Consider the following 13,824-nt stretch of genomic DNA (forward strand, 5'->3'; position numbering starts at 1 on the left):
ATCTGGAATTTTTTCTCTGGGTTTTCCCAGGTTTTTTCAAATGTAGCATTTAATTCTTTACACACAGAAAAGGTTAGGAAGGCTTTCTTAGTATCGGTGAAGTAAGCCTCCTCAACCTGCTCAGGTATTGTGTCAACAATATTTAACACGTCTCTAATGGCTTCAATCATTAACTGCACCCCTTTTGCAAGAGATGGCACCCCCCTCAGCACTTTCCCATCACCGTCTACAGTGTCAGAGTCAGTGTCTGTGTTGTCTTGCATAATCTGGGCAAGAGCCCTTTTTGAGAGAGTGCCAGGGGCCCCTGAAGGTGCCGACCCGGACCAAACAGCCATTGAGGTCTGTAAAACCCGAGTTGCATTTTAATTTTGTGCTACTCTAGTAGAAATCTGAGAAATCATACTCTTGATAGAGGTTAACCACTCCGGTTCTCTTAATGGAATCTGTGCTAAACCAGAGCAATCCTGATTACATGGAATGGGATCATCCTGAGATGACATATCTTCCGCAGCATATGACACAGAATCTCTAGACATGGCTTATGTGAGACAGCAAGCACCCCCCCCCCCCCCCCCCACACAGGGAAATGGCAGGCAGAGTTTCCCCAGTAAGAATGCCAAGAGAGACAAAGAGTTTGGATCCAACCCACACACAGCGCCTTGGGAGATAAGGACACCCCTTACCAGCGCTGTGTACCTTAATAGGTTACAGTGTCTAATCACAGCCTCCCCCCCCCCCCACTTCTACAACCCCCTGGTACCGTTACAAGGCAGCTGGAGTCGATGTGGAGGGACAGCTCTCCCCTGTCAGCGTCTGCATGCAGGAAAGATGGCGCTGAACGCAGCTGGGTCCGCTCTGAGAAGCTCCACCCCATTCCATGGCGCTGGCTCCCGCTTGTATTTGAATTTTTATACTGGCCTGAGGTGAATTGCTGGCGGTGATCCGGGTCCCCGACAAGCTGTGTGACCAGTTTAGGGTGTAGGTGCTGGCTCAGGGCGCCCCTCCCAGCGCCGCACCATGTACCACTGAGCCCCGGAGCGCAGTTAGTACTGCGCTCCCTACCCTGTTGCCGCCATCTTCCCACCGGCTCCTCGCTTGTCAGGGAGCCGGTGACTAACTCACCACCGACGTCTTCTGGCTCTGTAAGGGGGTTGGCAGCATGCTGCTGGGGTGAGCGATCCCCTGTGGCGGCGATCGAACTGTCACCTCAGGAGTTCAGTATCCGGAGATAGTGGCTCGCACCCCGCAGGGTGGACACTACTCCCCCTCCCCCCCTTAGTCCCAGGAAGCAGGGAGGCTGTTGCCAGCAGCCTCCCTGTGCCTAAACTCTATTCAAAAAAATAAAACTAAAAGAAATTCCTATGGAGCTCCCCTAGCTGTGACCAGCTCCTCCGGGCACATTTTCTGAATGGAGTCTGGTAGGAGGGTCATAGAGGCAGGAGCCAGCCCACATTCTCAAACTCAAAGTGCCAATGGCTCCTGGTGGACCAGTCTTTACCCCATGGTACTAATGTGGACCTCAGCATCCTCTAGGACATAAGAGAAAATCCTTTGGTCCTCAGTACGGAAGCTTCAAGAGCCACGCCGTCAAAGCCAGCCGGGCCAAATCCTGGTAGACACAAGGGTCCTGAACGAGAAGGTCTGGGCATTGCAGAAGTAGAAGAGGACGCTCTATCGAGAGACCCTGTAGGTCTGAGAACTAATGTCGTCTGGGCCACGCTGGAGTGATTAGAAGTAGTATTCCTCCTTCTTGCTTGAACTTCCTTATCACCCTGGGCAGAAGTGACACCGGAGGGAACACGTATGGCAGCCGAAAGTTCCATGGAATTGCTAGTGCGTCTACGAACGCTGCTTCAGGATCCCTTGTCCTTGCTCCAAAGACCAGAACCTTGTGATTGTGTCGAGACGCCATTAGGTCTACATCTGGTAGGCCCCACTTGTCCACTAGGATGAAGACTCCACTCTCCGGCGTGTACGTCCTGATTACTGAGGACTCCCGGAATGAACACTGCCGATATGGGTGGCAAATGGCGTTGCTCCCAACAAAGAATTTTTGATACTTCCATCATTGCCATGCGGCTTCGAGTGCCGCCTTGATGATTTATGTACGCCACCGTGGTGGCGTTGTCTGACTGTACTTGAACAGGCCTGCTCTGTATCAGAGGCAGGGCTAGAGTCAACGCATTGAACACTGCCCACAATGCTAGAATGTTTATCGGCAGGAGAGATCCCTCCCTGGTCCACCGACCCTGAAGAGAGTGTTGCTCCAACACCGCGCCCCAGCCCCGCAGACTGGCATCCATCGTCAGAAAGACCCAGTTGGAGATCCAGAAGGGACGACTCCTGCTCAATTGCTGGTCCTGTAGCCACCAGCTCAGTGACAGGCGGCCCTCCGGAGTCAAGGAGACCATGCGAGTCCTGATCGGGTGAGGCAGGCCGTTCCACTCGGAGAGTATCAACTTCTGCAGAGGGCGGGAATGAAATTGAGCATACTCCACCATGTCGAAAGCAGACACCATGAGGCCTAGTACTTGCATCGCCGAGTGTATCGACACATGTGGGTGAGAGAGGAAGCATCATATCTTATCCTGAAGTTTCAGGACCTTCTCTAGAGACAAAAACAACCGCTGATTGTGGGAGTCCAATAGTGCTCCCAGGTGCACCATACTCTGAGCAGGGACCAGGGAAGATTTCTTCCAGTAGATGAGCCACCCGTGGGCTTGCAGGAATTGGACCTTCAGTTCCAGATGACAGAGGAGAACCTCTGGAGAGTTCGCCAGGATCAACAAGTCGTCCAGATACGGCAGGATCCTGATACCCTGACGGTGGAGTAGAGCCGTCATGACCTTGGTGAAAATTCTTGGAGCCGTGGTCAGACCAAAAGGTAAGGCCTGGAATTGAAAATGGAGGTTGCCAATAGCAAATTGCAGGTTTTGCTGATGCGACACTGCAATAGGTATATGCAGGTAAGCATCCTGTATGTCCAGAGATACCATATAGTCCTTGGGCTCCAAAAGCCAGAACAACAGAGCGAAGAGTTTCCATACGGAATTTGGAAACTTTCACAAACTTGTTTAAAGACTTGAGGTTGAGAATGGGCCGGGAAGAACCATTCGGCTTCGGAACTAGGAACAGCGTTGAATAGTAACCCCTGCCTCTCTGAGCCAGAGGCACTGTCACTATCACTACCGTGTCCAGGAGGGATTGCACCACAAGATGGAGAGTTTTTGCTTTCACCGGATCTATAGGGACGTTTGTCAAGCAAAACTGGCGAGGGGGACAAGAGATGGCATATCCGTGTGCGACGACTTCCCTTACCCAGGCGTCCGAAGTGGTCTGTGACCATACCTGAGCAAACCGTAGAAGTCAGCCTCCCACCCTGGGATACCCCAGAGGGAGGCCCGCCCCGTCATGCAGCAGGCTTGTCTGTTTTGGAAGCAGGCTGACGGGCAGCCCAGGCACGTTTAGGTTTGGGCTTAGAAGTGCGAGCCTGTTTCGGGTACACCTGACCCTTTGCTTTACCTGGAGGCCGAAAGGAACGAAAGGAAGTACCCTTAGCCTTCGGGGCCGAAGGTGTAGTACTAGGTAGACATGCAATCTTAGCCGATGCTAAGTCAGCAACAATCTTACTGAGGTCTTCCCCAAAAAGTATGTTTCCCTTAAAAGGGATTACCTCCAAGGTCTTTTTGGAGTCCAGATCTACAGACCAGGACCGCAATCAGGCGAGCCAGAATAGATGTAGTAGACGCTTTGGCCGCCAGGATACCTGCATCAGATGCCACCTCCTGAATATAATGAGAGGCTGTAATAATGTATGAAAGACACTGAGGAAACCACGCTTCACTGGGATGGTAGTTACCCTCTGTGGGATTCAATTCACTCGGGCAGATCAGAATATATAAAAAATAAGTCTTTATTATGACAGCACAGCACCATAAAATAGTCACATGTTACAGGGTAATTGGTAGCACATATCCTCCAGCAGACTCTTGCAGTCAGCATCCATAAGTAGCAATAGAAGTAATCTGTATCCTTACCACTACCTCTTGCTAGACAGTCCTGTGTCCCCCAGCCTGGGGTACTGGCTCACACTGACCCTGTCCTGGTAGGGTTTCCTCTGGTGGCACAACGATGCCCAGCTCAGAGTGTTTCCTGCTGATGTCTGATTCACAGGATCCACCACAATAGACTCCCTTCCATTGAGACCTGCTCTCCTTATATACCTGACTGGCAGATCCCCTCTGGTGCCAAACAGTCTACTCAGGAGGTTGGGTCAGGATATCCCAAGGCTATTTCAGCCAGTATCCTGCTGTGGAGACCCATTGTACATCCTCTGGGAGTTCTAACCTAATTACCTCCCAGATGACCTGATGACCTATATAAATAACTTGGGCTGGCAGCTAGCTATCTTACCAGTCACTCAGTCATTGTTCTGATTACATTACCAGCAACACCTATCACACCTCACACAATGGACTCACATATGTGATACAAATGGTAATGAACTAGCACAGCTGCCTGGCTCTCCTCCTGTCACACATTATGACCTGTCCTGCTATAGTCACACAGTATGGCAATTGTCTTTATATCTCCAATACATACCATATTGCAGGTAATAGCAAGACACTAAATACCTAATAACATGAAATAACACATGATACACCTATGCTCTGGTGTATATACCTAGACTGGGCCAAGGATTAAAAAGTACATTATACTGAGAGAAACGAGTGATGAATAAAAAGGTTCTCAGTCCAAGTCCATCTCGTTTCGTTACATATACCTCCCCCACTTTTTAAACTTGAGCCCCAGTCTCTTCTGCAGACACTACTGCAGGTTGTATGTTGACCTCCGCATGTTGAAACAATTCCTGCTGGTCTGTGCACCACTTCCAGCGTTTACTTGTTGTCCCATGTTGTTCTCTTGTAACCACCAGCACCAGTCAGTTCCCCGAACCTCTGAAGGAAGTCTCTGTCTCCTTCTCCAGTAGCTAGTCTGAGCCCTACTGTCTGAGTGACCTACCCACTGCCTTTCCTTGGTTGCCTGGGGCCCTGCCTGGCTGCGCCTCCACCTCCCCCAGTTCCTATCTGTCCTGGGGTTACTTATTTCCCCAGTCTGCGCCCGCTTATGGATTGACTGCCTGCAGGATTCCTGCTGCTCTTTACCTCCCCCAGGGACTACTGACAGTGATAGCACACAGTCCTCAATGCCTTGCTGTCTATGCTGCCTACCCTCCTCCTGTGTCTGACTGTCACTGATGCAGCCGTGCTGTAACTTATTCTGGCAATCTGCACAGTTGGCTATGTAGCGATCTACATCCCTTGCTAAACCTAACCACATGAAATGCTGCCTGAGCCGGGCTCTTGTTCTTCGTTTTCCCCAGTGACTGGTACCTGCCCTATGGGCCTGAGCTAGGAACAGACCCCGATATTCGGGTGGGACTACCAGCCTGTACTTATGATTTGGACTGGACACGGTATGCAGTAATCCATCCATCCAAACACATTCCTCTGGCATCCCGGTCTCATATGCCCTATCTGCAATTGCCCGCATCCCATCTAGCTCTGGATCTAGTAACTGGGCTTCTTGCAGTCTAGACTTCGCCTCCTCCCCTAGGACTAACACCCCCTCAGGATGGTCTTAGCTACTCACCCTCAGAGGTCCGGAGGTGGGGAAAATGGGTTGCTGATACCCAGTTGTCACTGGTGTGTAGTGGTGAAAGTTTTTCCTTTGCCTGTTGCTTTGCTTTTCACCAACAATAACATTGCAAATAGCATTTACCCCCCTCGCCTCTGGCGCATCAGGGGGGTAATGTTTGTTTTTCCAACAGTGGCTCCTGCCAACAACACCCATGGGTTGGGATTGATCCAATTGACCTCCTTTTCTGGGACACTCCCGACGTAGATGCCCCCAATGTCCACATCGATGGCACCGCTTCCAGACTTTTCCCAAGTGTCCTCGGTTGCTGGGTCGCATTGTGCCTTCCTTCTGCCCCTTTTGTGGCTTTTCCTGGGACTGTGGCTTCCACTTGGCCACCCAATCCTGAAGGTTGAGTAAAATGTCAGGCAGCCATGCTTTTACTGACCCAAGACCTTTTTTCAAGATCCACCGATTCAGAACTTCCTGCAGCTCTCGGCAAAGCTGATCGTAGTCACAGCTTCCACTGCGCACTGCTGACTGGCCTGTGGTGGTTTTGGTCTGCACGGTAGCTGTGATCTCAGGAATCTTTACTGGCTGTTCCGGAAAGAGTAGTGCCAGGTCTGTGGACTCCAGTGGCATCTGCTCCTCAGGCAGTGAGGTGATGTAGTAACTCACCCCAGTTTCCTTGGACCATTCCCCCACCATTTCTGGGAAGTTCTCCTGCCTTTCCTTAATAACGCTCACCTCAGATGGTTTTGCAAATAGCATGGCCCCATTACTCAGTACCAACATACAGGGTTGCTCCTGGTCCACACCTGATTGCCTGGCATCCAGAATCTCTGCTACATGAGTCCCAACTTTAGAGAATTCTATCGCTGGGACCTCCACTGTTTTCATACCGATTGCCTCATCGAGTAGGGACATGTCCCATTGGTGTAGTTTTCCCACTAGCTGTGTCCTGGAGTCATCACGGGTGGTAGAAATTTACCTTGCCCGGCATATTTCCTGGATCCTCTTCAGGTTTAGGGAGCTGTATCTCTTCATGGTTGATGTTTCTTATAAGTCCTCTGACTGGCTTTCTCTGAGTGCTGTGTTTCCCGTGTTGTGCTGTCCCTGCAAGGCTCTTGGACTGCAAACGCTTGCATTCCTCGCAGCCTCCCGGTTCTTGTGATACCGGACCAAGTGATCCCACTGCTGCCACCAATTGTGAGGATACGGATTCTCTGATCACTCAGGTAAACAGTTTAGTAAAGTGGCAAATGCCCTTTATTGTAAAAATACACACACAGTACACAAAACAGCAACTATTACATGCCAGGATGGTATCTTACCTACTAGGTTCCCACAATAGTATAGGATTACAGATGTGTGAGGGAGTATCTGTATAGCAGAGCCAACAAGTCTGCACTCCCAGGAAAAGCTTGTCATCCAGTGTCCACAATGCATTCAGACACAATCCTCACTCAGCACACTGGAAGCCTCGTCCTCAGTGCACGTCCAATAGCCTTTTTGAAACGAGAGGATAACAACAATACTTCTAGGCCTCAGCACACTGGAAGTGCTATCCTACCAGTAGCTTTCAGAAGCCATACACCTTATTCCTCTCAGGTCAAGAACTCCACTCTCTCTGTCCTTCTGTGTAGATCTCCCCCTCAGTGCACGTCCAGTAGCCTCTTGAAACCTGCGGATCCCAACAATGCTTCTAGGCCTCAGCACACTGGCAGCACTACCTTACCAGTAGCTTTCAGAAGCCAAACACATCACTCCACTCAGGCCAGGAACTTCCGTGCACTCTCCGTTTCAATAGCCTCTGTTATCCTCAAACCTTTGTCTGTCCTACCATAGGCGACACCTTCTGGCTCTGTATTGGGTGGGTTACATTAAAGGGGCTGACTACAGAACACTTTCAGATAGACCTACTTTAACATGCCCAGGCATGTCCTCTAGCACACAATAGATGTTAATTAAATGAACCTTAATTAATCTGATTGTGTGGCCTGGAATCCATTGTCTGGGGAAGAATGAGGGGGGTGTATGGACTGACATCTGAGACTGGCTGTATCTCCAACAGCAAACAAACAGGTTATCAAAGCAGTCACATGGGGGGACACACACACATTATTTTACAAACTATAATACAATAACCAGTACATTCATATATATACATCTTCATATGCATTCTGTACAAAATATCAGGCTAGACATATTAATCCCTGATAAGCACAAACACATATAACAGAGGGATAATGTTTCACAATAATATGTGATGTCCAGTTCTATTGTGAATCCAGGCAGCATGCTGTATAGGTGATAACCAAGTTCTGTCCTGTCTCTTTACACTAACGCACTGAATCCAGAAACAGGCTGGCAAAAAGTACTCCTCATGAGCCAGCTGGGCTGCGTCCGTTACAGACACTGTCTAACATTATTAGGAAAATTAGACGGTAGTTCCGCTTCAACTTCCTGAACCCAGGCCTCAATAGCTTTAGCAGCCCAGGAGGCCGCAATAGTAGGCCTGTGCAGAGCTCCAGCAAGAGTGTAAATAGACTTCAAGCAACCCTCCACACCCTTATCAGTCGGTTCCTTCAGAGAGGTGACGGTAGTGACAGGCAGAGGACACCACGAGGCGCGCGACTTGAGAGTCCACCGGCGGCAGTGTTTCCCAATTTTTACTTTCTGCAGCGAGGGGATAACAAGCTAGCATTTAAAAAGATGGGAGAATTTCTTTCCTGGAGACTCCCAGGATTCCTGTCGTATGTATACTAAGTGGTCAGAGTGGGGCAAAACTAATTTATTAACCTTCTGACGCTTGAACGTATCTGGTTTCTTAGAGGTAGCTGTAGGTTCTTCGTCATCATCAATTTGAAGAATCAGCCTGATAGCCTCCAAGAGGTCAGGAACATCCACTTGTTTCATAGATTCCCCATCAGAAGCATCTGCATCAGTGTCTGAGGGGTGAGTATGGGTGGTCTTCAGTATGCCGAATGTCGGGATCACGGCGCACAGTATACCGGCGCCGGAATCCCGACACCCAGCATACCGACAGCTATTCTCCCTCGTGGTGGTCCACGACCCCCCTGGAGGGAGAATAAAATAGTGCAGCTTGGCGAGCGCAGCGAGCCCGTAAGGGGCTCCTTTGTGCTCGCCCCGCTGTCGGTATGCCGGCGGTTGGGCTCCCGGCGCCGGTATGCTGGTCGCCGGGAGCCCGAGCGCCGGCATACCGTACTACACCCATCAGTATATGCGCCATCTTCATCAGATGAAGTAACTGAAAAATGTGTAGATTGTGAGGAAGTAATAGCTCTCTTAGACGACCCCTTGTTCTTAGGCGGGCGAGGGTTAGGATTTTGCTTAGCCAAAGACTGATTTAATTGTTGTAACTGAGAGGACAGAGTATCTGCCCATGGCGGATTAACTGCAGGGACAATATGTGACTGTACTGGCACAGGAGGTCCAATAGGGGGCGCAAGTCTAATTACCAGCGTAGTTAGTAAATTAGAAAATGTAGCCCAAGGCGGGTCATGATTCGCCCCCTTTGCTGTAGACTGACTGAGGGGTATAAAACCCCTAGTACTTGAACCCTTAGCAGCAATATTCTCCTCAGACATTCATGGCAGTAGCACTGTATGTTGCAGGATCAGCCATAGAATTATCAACCTGTTTAGCTGACATTATATGAAAGCGTAACCGTAGGGCAAAATAGTACAATAAAAGCAAAATACCTGGCAGAAATCCCCCTGTATAGTGTGTCTGCAAGCAGAGCACACACGGAGGATTTAAGAGGTATATGGTGACTGTAATACACAAAGAAAAATATCACAAGAGTATATCCTATGAAACACTATATTATATTAGAACCCTGATGCACTTAGCCCCCTTCAGGGTACAGAATATAGGGATAGCAGTATATGTGAGATACACGGAATGGAAATCACACAGCAGCTACTGGCACACACACAGTCACATGTACAATCCAGAAATTATCACAAACAATAAAACTGCACTGGACTAGCAATACTAAGTAACTGCACTACAAACTAATGCTATATATGTATATAGATCTAACAATGCAGAGTAAAGACTGGATGTATATCCAGGGTACTTGTACTAAATAGCCCTGAATGTATGCACTTGTTCTTAACTAACACTGTCTAAAAGACATGTAGAATACTCAGCGCTGAGGATGCAGGCGGCTTTACAGAGGAGACATTGCCCAGCAGTCCCAAAGTCAGCTCAGCATGTGTGTAATGGCGCCCAAACGCTGAGAGGGAGTGAGGGAGATAGAGAGATGCAGCTCCAGGGCAGGAACATTAGCAGTAAATGGCACCTGGGGCTGAGGGAGGGGCTACAGGTCAAAGTCTTATCCCCTTGCTGGACTTCACTACCGGGTACTGCGGGCCTTAGCAAAACGGATTATGAGGTAATCCGACCTGTGCCCTTGCCCTGGTGGTCTTGTGTGGTCCCTGTACGGCCACAGTGTCCACGCCAGCGCGCGCGGTCCGTCTCCTAAAGACCGCGCCGGATGGCGATTTACAGCAGGTCCCGCCTGGGGGACCCTCTTACCTCCTCCCTTGATGCGGCCACACGATCCTGGAGAGCAGCGGCAAAAGTGTGCGCCCTAGTGGAAACCGGTGCCCTCCGCTGTAAGTACCCGGCAACCAGGGTGCGGGAGTATACAGCGCCGCCGGGGGGAGGGAGCCGCAGCATGATATGTCAGAATGACATAAAGCACTTGTAAGTGCCTATGCTGCGGCCCTTGAAGTCGTCTGAAAGCTCTTTTCGGGGCTGCCCAGAGCAGCCCTCCCTGTTTGCTGCCTACACTACAGGCACCAACTGAGCTTGTGCCTGGAGGCGGGGATATAAAGGAGGCAGGGATATAAAGGAGGCGGCGCTAAGCATCTTGGGAACAGTTAAAGCTTTTGGCCTGTTGGTGCCTCGGATCAAGATCCAACTCTACACCCCAATGTTATCCTGTGGAACCCCAGTGTACCCCGCTGCAGAAAAATTTGTTTTCCATTTACAACTCTGCAATGCAGTATTTTTGTGTTTAGTTATATTTATCTATTTATAATCTTTTTCACTGTTGAAGGATAAAACAAATACTGCTACTATCAGCGCTTTTTTTACCCTTTACTTAACCACTTGCCTGGCATGGTCGCATCAGATGCGACCACACCAGGTAGTGTTTTATCTGACTTGGTTGCACAGGATGCAACCAGTCAGATAAATAGCGATAGCAGCGGCAGGGAATGGAAGCTTCCCTCTGCTGCTGCTGTCAGAAGGACCGGAAGGTCCCACTGCCTCACCGCACCCTCCCCCTGTGTCTGCTGTGCTGCCGATCATTGCTGATCGGTCAGCATGGCAGGATCCCCCACCTACCCCGCAGCTGCAGACAATAGCAGCCACTGGGGAAGTATAAACCAGCACCCCCAAGCAACCCCCAGACCCCCCCTCCCCCCCATGTACCTGGCAGCTGTCCGGGATCTAAAACCTAAAGTCACGATGTTCCAATGGTCGGTATGTTCCTATTCGATGTTTGAGAATTAAAAAAAAAAATTAATCCCCCCCCCCCCCCCCCAAAAAAAAAAACAAATTTACTTTTTATTTTTTTACTAAAATCATTTTGGATAAAGTTAAATTCATGTTCTTCACCTAATTCACTCATAAAATCCCCCCAACAATTTCGGAGCAATTTTTGGAGAGAAAAAAATCATCAGTTAAGTGGTTAAGGGGGTATCCTACTTACCGCAGTAATTTACAGCACGGCAAAAATGGGCATTTAACAAAACTTTTGCACGATGGCAATTAGGCTATCCAATTATAAAATGCATTGAAGTACCCTATACGGCACGGAAACACACAGTTTCAGTGAAAATGTGCTGTGTGTTTCCACGGCAGTGATTGCAGCTTTGTAGAACACTTATCGAGGATTTGGTTTTACCTGCCTGAGGCAGGTGAACCAAGCACCCAATAAGTGTCAGCGGATTCGGCTAATAAGGTAGCGCTGGGGGGAGAAAATTAGGCAATTGATATCTCCCTGAAGTGTATTGTTTATAGACCTGTGTGCTTCATTTTTGTAGTTACACTCTGAGCTAAATAAAACAAACTAGCTATAATTTGCAATTATTTAGTATTATGAAGTTATTGGTAAAATAGCTCTATTAGTATAATCATCATCCGTTATTTAGAAATTACAGAGTACACAAAGAAATAAGCAAGACAAGAAAACAGTGACTTACAATTCCAGACAGTACAGGATAAGTATATATAAACATAGCTGTATCAGCAAATGACACTGAAATACTGTAAGTAGCAGTGTGATAGAAAACCAAGGAATTTGGTGTCAATGATGGGAGTATACTGTAAACAGGATTTTCATTACCTACCGGTAAATCCTTTTCTTGTAGTCCATTAGGGATATTAGGGAGACTTAGTACGATATGAATGGGGGGGGGGGGTTTAGACGGGGTCCAAAGGAGCCGGAGCACTTTAAATTTCTTCACTGGGTGTGCTGGCCTCTCCCATGTATGCCCCCTCCCACAGGCAGTTATAGGTAAAGCAGTGCCCGAAGGAGAAAGGACATATAGGAGAGAAGGAACGTGATAAAGAGTTGTGAGATTTAATACCAGCACACCACGAACATATAACAACCAGCAATGGGTGGAAACAACAGCAGCTACAGCTAAACAGGTAACCGCATAACAGAGAACCTGCAGAAAAGTCAACGCACTGAGGTGGGCGTCCAATGGGGGTCATTCAGACCCGATCGCAGCGTGCTTTTGTTCGCACAGCTGCGACCGGGTCACTACTGTGCACGCGCGGAGGCCATAATGTGCATGCACGCCCATCACCAGGCAACGACGCTGACTATGAAGAAAGCGGTCGCAGCGGCGACCACAAGAAGATTGACAGCAGAGAGGCGTTCCGGGGCGGATACTCACCGTTGGAAGCCATTTTTGGGCAGTGGTCGGCCGAACGCAGATGTGTCCAGGCGAACGGAAGGCAGATGTCTGACGCCAAAGCCGGGACCTTCGTCGTTGGATCCGTCGCACAGGGTAAGTAGCTCCAGCCTTGCTCTTAACTTGCACAAAACTTTTTTAGTTAAGCAGGGCTGCACAAGCGAACGCAGCCCTGCTAAACTAAAATACACTTCCCCATAGGCGGAGATTAGTTGATCGCGCCAGCAGCAAAAAGTTGCTTAGTGCGATCAACTCGGAATGAGGGCCCTTATGGACTACGAGAAAAGGATTTACTGGTAGTTAATTAAAATCCTATTTTCTCTAGCATTCACAAGGGATATTGGGGAGACTTAGTACGATGGGGACGTCCCAAAGCTTCCAGAACGGGCAGGAACATGCGGAGACTGCTGCAGCACCGCCTGCCCAAACTGGGTATCCTCTTTGACCAGGGTATCAAACTTGTAGAACTTCACAAGTGTTCTTCCCTGGCCAGGTAGCCGCTCGGCATAGTTGCAAGGCCGAGACTCCTCGGGCAGCAGCCCAGGAAGAGCCCACAGATCTTGTAGAGTGGGCTTTCAGAGACGTAGGAACAGGTAAGGCTGCAGACACATAGGCCTGTTGTATAGTAAGTCTAAGCCAACGAGTAATGGACTGCTTCGAAGCAGGACAACTGTTTCTGCGCATCATAGAGCACGAACAAGGAATCCGTCTTTCTGATCTGAGCCGTTCGCTTGACATAGATCTTCAAGGCTCGCACAGCATGCAATGCCTCCGGAGGAGCGGAAGTATCAGACCTGGATGGAACCACAATAGGTTGATTCAGGTGAAACGCAGAGACAACCTTCGGCAGGAACTGCTGCCTAGTCCTGAGCTCCGCTGTGTCATCATAAAAGACCAAGTATGGACTTTTACACGATAAGGCTCCCAATTCTGAGACACGCCTAGCAGAAGCCAAGGCCAGTAACATCACTGTCTTCAACGTGAGGTACTTGTCTTCTACCGTCATCAGAGGTTCAAACCAAGAGGACTGTAGAAAATTCATCACCACATTCAAATCCCAAGGTGCTGTGGGCGGCACAAACGGAGGTTTGTATGGAGTACCCCTTGCAAGAAGGTCTGAACTTCTGGCAACAGTGACCATTTCTTTTGGAAAAAAATGGAGAGAGCTGAAAGCTGGACCTTAATGACCCCAGACGTAAGCCCTTATCCACGAGCCTGCAGGAAA

This window comes from Pseudophryne corroboree, chromosome 4, assembly GCF_028390025.1.
Source record: "Pseudophryne corroboree isolate aPseCor3 chromosome 4, aPseCor3.hap2, whole genome shotgun sequence".
In the NCBI taxonomy this organism is placed as follows: domain Eukaryota; kingdom Metazoa; phylum Chordata; class Amphibia; order Anura; family Myobatrachidae; genus Pseudophryne; species Pseudophryne corroboree.